We start from the raw sequence: 10,301 nt of genomic DNA on the forward strand, positions 1-10,301 counted from the left end.
TGTGTTCAGTCCAGTGGCCAGAGTGGCAGCTCCGAGGTTTGGGCTGAGCAGCGGGCATTGTGCCCTTCATGGTCGTGACAGATGGAGCCAGTAGAGACGCAAGGCTATTACAGAGGACAGGGAGGGAGGGCTAGGGAAAATGGAATTGGTAGAAATGAGCTAGGGAGAGGGAGAAAAACAAAGTGAGAGGTAAAGTGGAAAAAGGGTATGATTTAAAAGGGGGTAAAAGATTGAGATGAGAGTTAGGGAAAATGTAGTGTAGGATTGTGAGGGAGAGGAAGGAGACAAGAAGCTGAAACATGCAGGCTGACGAGAAACAAAGGACAAAGAAATAATAAGACGGAAAATAGTCAAGTAAACAGAAGCAGGAGTCAGAAAAGGAGTGAGAGAGGTGCTGAACAAAAGGTTTTTTTAAAGATGGCTTTCAAAAATGACCCACAGGGGCTCTGCCTCATGTTGTATTGGCAAGTTGAATCCTAGACATTCACACGCCCTTTGTTTGTAGCACCGGCCACCTCTGCTCTGAGCCGATTAGTCTGCAGAAGTGCTTTGCCTCAAGTCTGGATCCCACCGCCAAGCAAATGGAATGACTGAGAAATAATTACTTTCTGCTTAGTCTAATAAGCAAAAAAGGAATGCAGATGGAGGCAGAGGGAAAGGCAGGTAATGTGGGCCTCAAGTCAAGGGCACAGACAGGCACGCAGGCCAATAAATCTAGATCTAAGAGCTTTCGGACCAATCAAATCTTGTTATGAACAATAGCCAGTTGGGCCCATTAACAAGATGGCATATCGTCTGCGCATTAAGAATAAATTGGAAAATGTGCAAACTCACTGTCAATGATGAAATAGTAGCAGTGCAACTGTTAAAGAAAATTATACATTATTCAAGGTAATACTACGAACTATCAGTTATATATTGTACCCCGAAAAACATTATTGTTAATTATACTGTTGGCACTAATGTCTTTTTCACTTTAACAAATTTATTTCTTTTGTTTTATACAAGAAAGATAAAGGTATTCCTTCACTTCATTTGAAGAGAGCTTTATATGTGTAGGGTAAGTGAATTGTGTGTTAAAGGGGCTGTACACGATATTAAGAAAAAAGGTCTGGGATTGTCTCTACTTGGCTCTCAGATGTATCCTAAGAAATCGTGAATGACAGCAAAAAAGACTAACAGTGAAAAGAACGCTATTTGTGTATATTTCTTATTAATGCCTCTGCCCAGGTATTATTTTTCTTGCAAAGTTACAGAATGATTTACAGCAGGTAGATGGCACTACAGAGAACACATTCTGAAGGGTCAAAGATTTTGGCAGCAGCATTTGTTATTTTATCGAGGCAGGTAAAAGGAAGGAGATTTCATTTTATAGGCCTAATTGTATATCCATTTTATTTTAGAAGTTATCTGTTGGAGTTATGGCTGATACTGGGGCAGGACCATAACGGGAAAGAAAGAAATTAAACAAAGAACAACTAAAAGCTAAAAGGGAAAGTGAAAGACTGTTTTAAAGGTTAAATTCTCATCTTTTGGGATTATCCACTATGCTGTTGGTCATGTGACACCTGTGAGTTTCTTTGTTAAGAAGTCCATTCATGTTGCCTGCCTCCTCCAGTGCATTGCTATTGAGCACCAGCTGCCACAGCAGACCACACACCTATCATGATATTTTTCCTCAGATACAATCAATTACATTCCATGTTTACAAAGTCAAGTTGCACCATGGATTCCCTTTAAACCCCACAATATTGCAGTTGCTGACCCTGCATATTCTAATAAAGAGAAAAAAAGAAAAACAATGAGCAAGATAGACGTAAATCTCAATGCACAAAATGCTGTACTCAGGTAATAGAGGGCAATTAGCGTGAACCTGCACATTCAGTCAGTCAGGCATTAATAAAACTTGTTAAAGAAAGGGCGTTAAAAATGCAAACTTAATTTCAGGCGATTTCAAGGTCACAACAATGATTTTATTTACTCCACTATAGACGGGGTAACTTCCATTGAAGTTGGTACAAACCAAAGTAAATCACAGCAAATTATAGCAGTGAATGTGCTGGATGTATGCCTAGTTGGGTATTATAAACCCAGCATCTTTAGACAGTATATGTATTGCATTACATAATGCCGTTTTCAGTTTGCTAGATTGCTTTATTGATGTGATGACAACTAAATTATAGGCATGCTGTCTAAGGGCTGTCAATCTTCCTCTATAATACCAAACCTTTTTTTTTTACTGAGAATACAGCTATTAGAAGGTAATATATGAAGTCAAAGCTAACTCTTACAGCTGCAGGTCAGCTAACATAAGCTTTAGCTTCCTCCATGAAGTTTCCAGCTAAGCTAACATTACTATTTAAGAAACAAGAATGTGCAAACTAATGTTAACATGAGCACTTTGGCTCAGTGGATGTTGATTTTAAAGTCATGCTAAAACTATTCCTTTGCGTCCTTCTGATTTCCAGCCTCAGCCTGTCACCCCCCTCTTCTAACTTAATACGTAACTTTAGCTTGGACATGAGTGACACATGCGGTCAGGCCAAGGCGAGAAGAGGGAGATTGGCTAACATTAGCCAACATATTTATATAAAAAGTCACATTTGAATAGTAATTTCAGCATTGATATAGTATTGACAGAATATATTCGAAGTTAGGTATTTGTTGTTGTTTCTGTGCTGTGTGCAGTCTGCTGCCTTGCTGAAAACTATGATTCCAAAGCCCACGGGAAATAAACAGATGTGTAGTTTTGATGATAAAGAAACAATAATTTCCCCCTCAAGAATGATCTTCTTAAAGGGCCCTGTTACCGTCAACTGTTGGGACATTTCCACATTTCCTTTTCTGGGTATGTCAACATGTGAGCCATAGTGTATGGCGTGTGGCATAATGACTCTTACCTGTTCATCTTTTCATTTATTTATGATGATGACAGTGTACTGGCAAATGCTCAGCGTGCTTGAAAATCGTAGGGGGACTAATTAGTTGGTGTTTTTATAGGGGGTTGAGACTATTACACAGTCTCCAGTTTGGTTTAAATTCAGGTAATAACTATCATAGTGAGGGCTGAGTGCTGCCACCCGTCTGCCAGGTACTGCTGTGATGGGGGCATGTTTAAAACCTGGCAAACCAGCCTTGTCACCTGGCACCCTGGTGCCTTACCGGCCTCAAGGTCATGAATCTTGGCATGCTGCGTCAAAAAGCTGGAGGAGAGAGTGTGAGAGCCATCCCTGAACAGTCGTGCTGAGCTGCTATGTTGTAGCAGGGGTTCATTTTCAACTGCAGCGATCTAAATCCTACCGTTTATTCTACATCCTCCTGGAACTGGCTGACGTCACTCATTTTCCTAACATCAGATATGCATTTAAACAAGCAACATGATTTGATGTTCATTGACTATGTATCTGCCCTATGATGTCTTTGTCAGACACAGCTGTGTTATCACACTATGCCATTTGAAGGAGATTGGATGAAGGGCATAGACTGAGGCAGAGCTAAAGCTTGGTTTAGTCCATCTGGAATTCAGGGTTAATGAAGTGGATGCTTGCACTAACCCGCACCACCATCACCTCCCTGCCATCTCAAATCCGCCTACCACCTCTATAATCATCTTCTCAATTATCTCTCCATTTAACTTTTCTTCTCTGGTCTAAGATTTTGTCATAATCGTGTGGATGAGTTTGATGAGTATCGAGGGCTCAGCTCTTACATGTGATTGACATGTATGTGCACACAAGAAGAGGATTTGAAATCTGCAGTCACAAAAAGGCACAAAAAGGGGAATATTGTGATGGCTTGTCATTAACTGCTGCAATTCAAAGACATGAAGTTGACGGACTTGAAGATGGTGAAATTATAATGACTTGCTACATGATGAAATTCTATGATCCGCTTCACTTGAAGGTGTGAGGGACTTGATATTTCAATTTTAATAGATCTTTTTTATTTTCACCACATAGGCTGCCACAAAGACTCTCAATTTGTGCTGTTGAACTTTTACATCAATATGCACATTTGCTGTGAAAGATGTCCAATCAAGAAGATGAATTTTATGATTCCACAACAATATATTCTAATGTGCATATGATGTTCCTTTGTGCCATATGGTTTCAGTGGTAAGCTTAATAACATCAATATATTATACATAATTTATAACATTTAATAATAGCTCCTAATTCCTCCTAAATTGTTTTGTTTCTCGTTATTATTATGTGCATATGATAACTTGAATTACAAGGTATTACAGACATGTTTATTGAAAACGTATTGAAATCAGTTGTGCTGCTACACACCTACCGTAAAGGTGCAATATTTAATGTATGTACTGTATTTAATCAAAGAATGACCACAATGTGTCATCAGATATTAAGGAAACATGCTAAATTGAACTACCATGTTTTCTGACAACAATGCTAAAGCCACTCCTTTTTCCTTTTGAAATTTCCGTTTTGTGACTAAATTTCCGTTTGTGTTTCGGCCTGTGTGTTGGTTTCAAACGCCTATGTTGACAGCCATGCAGGGTTGCCAGATATACCTGTAAAGACGTAAACCCAGCACGCTACCTCTGTAGTACAGCCATGGAAACAGCTTACAAATGAACGGGAGAAACAGAGATAGATTTAATCTACCTGTCCTAAAAAACAACGATGCATCCTTCTAAATGGTTGCATAAACACAGACGAGGTAAAACACGTGTACATATTTAAGGTGTATTTAAAAGATGGAGACAGCTAAGCCTTCAAGGACACAGAGTTGACTAATGTCCTCCTAGGCAAGCATTGATCTTCATTCATTTATATCACGGCTAACGTAGGAGTAGCAGAGTTAGCAGGGTCACCGATAGGGTCCAGCCTGACTACAGCTTTCAGCAGGGCACGATTAACATGCCTGGACTTAGTTGGATTGTGGACACCGATCCACCTTTACAATACTGCACTAAGTACAACTTGCACAGGTATATCTACATAATTTTGATTACTAGTTAAGCAGTTGCAAATTTTTTATTCCCAACTTGTTTATATTTTAAATATTTGTTATGGTATATTATCCTATTTATTATCCTTATTTCATGTATATTGTATATATGTATATTGTATCCTATTATTTCATTTGTATTTATGTTCTGTGTTTTGTGACTGATAGATTGCTGCTGTAACACTATAATTTCCTATTTTTCAGGATCAATAACTATCTATCTATCTATCTATTGTATTTATTTATCTTCAGCAGGTACCCTCAGAACTCTATATGACACAGGGTCATACAGGTCTTGGACCTTCACGTGTACTGAAATTCCACAACCACACCAACTGCCCTACTTCGAGAGGGTGGTCACAAACAAGTCAATTGTCATTCTGCTTGTGACGCTCACCTGTACCCCTAACCTTTCCCCATCCCCCTCAAAGGCTATCTGTAAGCGGGTCTGATGTTCCTGGATCCGATCATGGGTACTGCCACAGAGAGGATCATGCACCCTACCTAGCAGGAAATCAACTGGGAGACGAGGCTCTCACCCAAACGTTAACAAAAAAGGGGACTCGTCGGTGGCCTGATGAGGAGTGGTTTTATGCAGCACCTCTGGCAGACAGGAACTCCAGACTCGCTTCCAAGACACCGGAAAAGTGTGCAAATATGCATTTCATCAGCCTCTGAAAAGTGCTTGGGATCATTGTGTATGTGATTTTATTACTAAAAACTCAACACTGTTGACTTGTTTCTACCATATAAAGAAACAATCAACAGATACATTCATCTGACAGAACAAGATTGGCATTCATTAATTGTGTTTGTGGACACCTGACAAAATACTCTTATTTTAGCTCTGTTTTGATCTTCACCAAATGCTAAATGCGCCACTGTATTCACTACTGAGCACATACTGAATTTATCTTGCCGAAACACAGGGACATTGTATGACTTGTTGTCTTTCAGTACAGTCTATCACATGCAAGGCCAACAGGACCTCTCAGTGGGTACAATCTGACAAGATAAACAATAGATGAAAAAAGGGGAAATAAAACACCTGAATCCTGAGGATTAAGTGATAAAGATTTACTTTTTTTTCTTATTGAGGGTGAAATTAGTGGTCCTTGAAGACTTAAGATTGATTTAATCAGAAGGGGTTCATTTGCTTTAATTATCTTGCGCTTGTAGGATCAACTAGCAATTAGGAGTTAATGCCAGCTGAAAGAATAAAGCAGGAAGACTTTGCAGAAGGGAATTTGCTTAAGTTGAACCTTTGAAATAGGAATTTGTTCTTCATACATCTGAGCTATGTGGTTCTGTTTTGTTTAACCACTGCCGCGTGTCTCTTTTCTCCGCATTTAATGGAAATTTCATTTTTCTCTAATTTAAACATCATGATTAAAAACATAATGATTATGTTTTGCCAGGTGGGAAATGTCCAAAAGCCAAAAGTGTGAGAAATAAAATAAAATAAAAACATTACCAAGAAATTGCAATAAACAATAATTCAGCCCTCTTGTTTATCTTTTTCTTTTTTCATCTCCTTTCAAAAGCAATCTTTATGTTTATTGGGTTGGAATTAAATCCTTCCTTGAAATTATAATAGATGTTATGTTTGCTCGACTCTAATTTATTGTTTTGTTGGTAATGGAGACTTGAACGATTACTTGTCTGAAGAAACCTATATTCCTAAACACAGAGCTAGTGAGGTAGAAAAGAGAATAATAAAGGATGGTTAAATTATTGATTGGAACATGACAGGAGCACTGCCCCTCTGGGTACACTTCATCTATATTTTCCATACAATTTAACATAGTCTTGCAAGAACGTGCTTATACATAAGAAGTCTCAGAATGATTTTTTGTTGTTGTTGTTGCACATATTCACACACATTCAGCCCATTCCCCACATGGCAATGCATTACTGCCGGCTGGGCATCATTGTTTTTCCTTCTGGCTAAGGATGCTTCTGTGCACATACACTTGTAAGTATATGTGTACATATATATACCACTCCTGTCATTGTTAAATCACTCGTACCTCTCTGAAAATGCAAAAACTGCAGAACTGGACAAATGTACTGGTGTTGTCTGGACATGGATGAAACAAAAGTCTAAGTAAAGCACAATCTGGACTAATACCTCCATCACTGCTGGCGAGGTTAAAGGCAAAGGCACAAAGCTGTTTTGTCAGAGAGGCTGTCAGCGAGGATTCCAGCTCGTGCACATCAACTCCTTCCATTAGCTGCACTGCCAGCTGAACTAGAATAAGACGGCAAATCCCAACAGCAATCAGTCAACAACAAAGGGGATGCTATATTGTTTGGAGTTGTGTGATGCTGGGGCCTCTGTGCTAGCCATGTGGATTGTGGGTATGAGGTTGTCTCCCCAGGTGCCTTCTCCAGCCAGGTTTTGCCTTGTGCTCACTTTCTGAAATATTGGATAGGCTCCTGGACTTTGTCTCGACAGGCACATATGCAGAGCTTGGCACCATGTAATGCCTTTCAGTCTATCAAAGGCATGAGGAGAGGAGGGGGGGTTGGACTTTTTGCACATGTTCCCTGTTTGTATTGGCCATTGAATAAATTCATCCATTGTGCATTAGTAGCACCCACTGTGTTGTTCACAGTGCTTTACAGTTGAGACAATTCATTAGGCTAACCCTAATTAGACTAACTTAAAACCCTGCTTTTAAACAATAGTTCCCAGAACATACCTGATGCCGGATCAAAAGACAAACTCATCAACAATCTAAATACATTTCTCTTTTAAATAAATCACACATTAAAATAAGCATCAGATGATATCAGAAGTAAGATTTGTTACGCACATTTGTATGTTGCCACTTTTGTTTTGTTTTATCCTTGTTTTTTTGTTGACATTGGTTTTACTTCTTTGTGTCCCAGGTCTCCCTGCTGTATGTGGAAAATAATTAGGGCCCAAGTGGGGACTAACGTTGTTTGGTAAAGGCCCTTTTAAAACTGAAGAAATTATGAAGAACGAATAGCAATTTTCTCACCAAAATTTGCTTACGCATCAGAACTGGTGAATTTTAAATTTGACATAGATAAACGAAAATGATTAGCCATTTGTATCATGTCCAGGCATACAAAAAGCCTCTTGGAGGTATATTCTAAACCCAACAGGAAGTCAGCAATTTCCCTGTCATACATTAACAAACTCCAGACTGTTTATCAGATCAACTTTAAATTTGGTTCTTAAGACCTTGAACAGTTATCAAAAGCTTGAATTCTCGTTGCAGGGTCTGACCGCGGAAGTGTTGAACGAGAAAGTTGTTGTAACTCTGTACATTGGCCAATCTTTCCTGAATTTCCCATGATTGACAAGGGTCCCAACCTGAGGACATCTCCATGTCAATATTGACTCACAGTCATAGCACCTTCAGTGCTATGACTTGCTGGTGCTATGACTTGCTGGCAACAGCAAATCCGACTAATGTGACCAACATTGACCAATTTACATAAAATTTACAAAATGTGATCTACACTTGATACTGAGCTGCCTTCTAACATTTAGTTACAGCCCGTTTAGGCCCATCCCCACGTACATTTACAATACACTACTTCTAACGCCCACACTTTATGCACAAAATGAAGTCTAACTTCTGGTGTCACGCAAGTAACCTCAACTTGTGCAGAGGTGCAAGGGCCTGTCCAACACTGCTTACAACTTTAATCATAAACTGTAATTTCTTTTGGACCTTTTCTAAACCAAATGTTAAACAAATCATTTAAGAGGTAACCCTTTTTCAAACAGCAAATATGACTCAGTACTACTGTCAAAACCTACAGAGACAGCACCTACAGATAGAGTACCTGGCACCCCAAAAAGAAGTAATGTATCATTTTCTGTATACTTTTTCTGAAACTTAAGTTAAAAAAAAAAGTATGATTTTTTTTTTACTTGGACCCCACTAAGGTAATCATATACAATTTGAAAGAAAGAAAAAAAGCTCCTACTTGCTGTCTGCTGTTTAGCCACTTCTTTGAATCTATGTAATTTTACAGTTTTTATTTTTTCAGTCAGAATCAAATCTATCAATCTAGGGCATCATTGTGTCACAGCAGGACGCATGCTGTGTGGCCATTCCCAGTTTATTTCTGGCCAGGAATCTTTGTTGCATGTTGTCCCTCTTTTCTCTTACTCGCTGTGTCAGCTGTCACTCCTGACTGTCAACAGTCAGGAGGGCGCAAAATAAAGACTATTTTTCTTTTCTTAGAGATTACTTGAGGTTGAATTGAGCATCCCCAGACTTTGATTCATGCTTCAGATGATCCAAATACATACTGATATTGCCATGAAAAAATGATGGACTATATTAGCACACTTAATGCACAAAGCTTATATTGGTAAAAATGTAGCGTTTGTGTTGTGTGTTCCCTGAGGGTAAAATATTTAACAGAACCCACCCAGACAGTAAGCCTGAGGGGTTGGATGACCTCAATGCACTGATGGATAGCCTTGTAGCAGGTTACAGTGCTGTCGATGGATTTTAACAATTTAACATCTCAACATGATGCACACGACGAGACAAAAAGATCAGACGCGATGCACATCACAGGTAATTTGTTGTGGAGGATCACATATTTAATCTGAACATCAAATGATGTGTCCATTAAAGATCCTGTTGTGTTAGTATCCTTAAGCCGAACAAAGTCGAACATAGTTAAAATTTGAACGTTAAGTCAAACATCTACTAGCTTAGAATAAACCATCACTGATAATTAAAATAATGAAGACAATTAAAAAAAAATTACCACACTCATGAGACATGAAATGTATTCACAGTTTACTGGTGTCTTATCCTTGAATTGGCAGAATAACTGTGTTAAACCCCCTGTTAATCCCTACTTAAATCAGATGTCTCACTACATTAAAACACAGTTGTATACAGAGATAACGCAAATGGTTGGGTCTTTTTTAACTCATCCACTGCAAAGATTCAGCACTGTGAAACCACATTGTGTGTAACACTGTGTGTTACAACAGTGGCGGTTTCAAGGTTATTAACTGATAAATGACTGTATAGTGCATGTTCAGCATGGCAACACCCACTACTGATCCTGCTGACTGTACGTTTACTCTATGTGTTTTATGTTTTAAAAATCCAAAGTGCTCCAGAATCGGGGAAACAGAGCATCACAACAAAACAAGTCAAGTATGTTTTGTGTTGAATCAAGTTTGAGGATAATCAAAGGAGAATTCCGGCCAATTTTTACCTTAATCTTTATTGTTATAAATATGTGTGTAGGCCTACTTACAATTTAAAAAAAAGATCATGATGTCCTCTCCATACTTTAAGCCATTGGAAGCTTGA

The sequence above is a fragment of the Etheostoma cragini genome, chromosome 9 (assembly GCF_013103735.1).
Source record: "Etheostoma cragini isolate CJK2018 chromosome 9, CSU_Ecrag_1.0, whole genome shotgun sequence".
NCBI classification, from domain to species: domain Eukaryota; kingdom Metazoa; phylum Chordata; class Actinopteri; order Perciformes; family Percidae; genus Etheostoma; species Etheostoma cragini.